The sequence below is a fragment of the Dermochelys coriacea genome, chromosome 13, assembly GCF_009764565.3.
Source record: "Dermochelys coriacea isolate rDerCor1 chromosome 13, rDerCor1.pri.v4, whole genome shotgun sequence".
Taxonomy (NCBI): domain Eukaryota; kingdom Metazoa; phylum Chordata; order Testudines; family Dermochelyidae; genus Dermochelys; species Dermochelys coriacea.
In genome coordinates, this window is record NC_050080.1 from 34,680,674 (window position 1) to 34,683,599 (window position 2,926).

General features: G+C 40.6%; 1 pseudogene; it reads right to left on the bottom strand.

Annotated features, from left to right (window-relative positions):
* Positions 1-427: 427 nt before the first annotated feature.
* Positions 428-2,726, bottom strand: LOC119842221 (annotated as a pseudogene).
* Positions 2,727-2,926: the final 200 nt, after the last annotated feature.

Here is a 2,926-nt window from a genome sequence, read left to right on the forward strand (position 1 = left end):
TTCTTTTTAGGTATAGTTACTTATCTGATGGATTTTAGCACCTGTTTTAAATGAAAATCATATCACTATGCAACCTGAAACATGGAACCACCAAAGGTACCACCTAATATGTGTGGTGTAGGGAGCATTTCCCAATCTGAACTTGATCTTGATGTGGATTTCAGCTGCAGCCATGTGAGTAACTGATTTTCTGATTCACTGGCCAAACTGAAAACATGGGTGAGGGGAAGGTGAAGGAGGATGGTTCAGGTCAACCTGAAACAATGTTTTTATTTATTTTTTCAGCAAGCCAATTAACATTTTCATTTTGGGTCAAATTTTATTTCATTTTTGAATTTTTAAATCTTTTTAAAATAAGATGTAAGTAAAATTTGAAGCAAAACTCAAAACATTTCATTTAAAAATGTCAAACTTTAATCTTTTGTTTTTTACATTTATATTTTATTTTATTTTCCAGAAAATCTGCAGGTTTGGGTGAATTTTCTTTTCTCAAACATTCCCCCAACAAGTTAGATCTAATTTCATGGCTGTTTCTGGATCCAGAGTGGGGCTGGTAAAAAAACAAAACAAAACAAAACAAAACAAACAAACAAACAAACAAAACAGACTGGAAAATCCATGCTGTCCAAATCCTTATCTAGGTAAAGATCTGAATTTTGTGACTGGCCCAGTTTTTTCTAGGACTAGGTTCCGATCCCTCTATTCATGAAGGGTTCCACCTCAACAACAACATGCAAGCAGAATGATCAGAGTGATGTTTGACAAATGCCACGAACACTGTAATTTTCTGCATTTGTCACCTAATTATAGTTCAGCTCTTCAACTGGTGGAAAGCAGTGAAGCATGATGGACTTTGATAGAATGACACCATCTTACTTCAGCTAGGAATGTATCTAGATATTTACTCACATCTCTTTTACCTATTTTATGTATTACTTGCCCAAAAATTTCCTTAACACAGAAGTAACATTGACCAGTGCTTACTCATGTCCTTCCAGAATGATGACTGGCTAAACTTAACCCTCTGAAATCCAGGTAATGCAGAGTAAAGGTAACGCCAACTGAAACTGCTAAAAAATTGGAAAAACAAACTTAAGGCACATAGCCTCAGGCATGGGCCAAAAAAAAAAGTTGGAAGAATCAGAAAAAAACATCTATGACCTTATTTATTAGGGGGTAATTATCTCAAGAACCCCTTGTTTAAGTGACCTCACATCTGGATCACTAACCCTACACTGGCCATCCATGAACCAAAGCAATTTTCAAGACAATCCAAGTAAGCATGCAGGTAATCTATTAAACAGCAAGTGTCTCCACTTTAAGTCTACCACAGCTGCCGCTCTACTATAGAATATAGATCCTACATTTTCAGTCTGGTTTCATGTGCCTCATTGTTTTGGGTGCCCAACTGGAGGCACATTTTCAGAAAGTTATTAATGGCCATCCTGAGAAAACCAAGATACTTTAATGGGTCTCAAGTAGCATACTCAGAAATTAAGGCACTGAAAATTACTGGTCAGGTTTGAAATGGTCTATAGTATATTGCTCAATCTCTGTTACAGTGGTGCAAGGAGGCATGCTAGAGGAAAAGAGGTCTAGGGCCATGGGACTTTGTAATGGAATGAAGAGACACAGGAATGTTTTTCTCAGGGCCTCTCTCACGTCTTTGTTCTGCAGTGTGTATATTATCAGATTCAGCAGTGGTGTTATCACAGAGTAAAAAACAGACACCACTTTACTGACATCAGATTCATACTTCCCTGCAGGGTGGACGTACATGAAAATGAGGGTCCCAAAATAGATGGTGACCCCTGAGAGGTGCAAGGCTCAGGTGGAAAATGTCTTCTTGTGGGCAATGGCTGACAACATCATAGAATCAAAGAATCATAGAATATCAGGGTTGGAAGGAATCTCAGGAGGTCATCTAGTCCAACCCCCGGTATGGTGGCTGTGATTTGGAAGCAAGAGGCCATGGTGAAGAGGACGGCAAACATTATAATGACAGTGCTGAAGGCACAGCCTACTGCCTCGATGGTGTAGATGTTTGTGCACGAGAGCTTAAAGAGCTGATCAGCATCATAGAAGAAATGGTTCATCCTGTTGGGGGTGCAGAAGGAAATCCTGGCTAGCATGAAGTATGGGAAAGTGGGGCAGGCAAACCCCATGAGCCAACATGCCATGGCCAAGTTCTGGCAAATCCTAGGGTTGCAGATGGTGGAGTAATGCAGTGGGTTGCAGATGGCCAAGTATCTATCATAAGCCATGACTGTCAGGAGGAACAGCTCAATGCCAGGAAAGGAGAAGCAGAAGTAAAAGAAATGAGATAGTCCTCTTATCTGCTAAGAAGTTGGCCAACATCTTGGGCACTGTGACGGTGGTGTACCAGACCTTCACCAGTGGGAGGTTGCAAATGAAGAAGGACATGGCAGAGTGGAGGCCAGAGTCCATCAGGACAATGAAGATGATGAGCAGGTTACCCATGAGTGAGAAGATGTAAATGATTTGGAACAGCATGAAGAGCAAGACTTGGAACTGTGGCAGGCTGGTGAACTTCAGGAAGATGAACTCAGTGGCCACTGTCCAGTTCTCCCTCTCTATGGGACTGGCTGGATAAACCTTTATTAATAATTTTGTAAATAAACAGGCATACAATGTTACATGCATACAAATTGGATAAGCATATTCAGCAAATCGTAACCTTTCCAATGAGATCTTACATGAACCATCTTGAGTAAAATACACATTAGTTATGCCAAAATCATGTGTGACAAAGCTCTGTCCTTGCCTCTGTGGGTCCCGTGTTTTCTGGCGGATTTAGCTAGCCTCACGGCTCACTGTGACCCTCCAAGTAATCCTTCTCTCTCTAGAGACAAGGGTCACAGTCTACTGAACCAGATATGCATTAGATATGTAGCTAGATATGAGT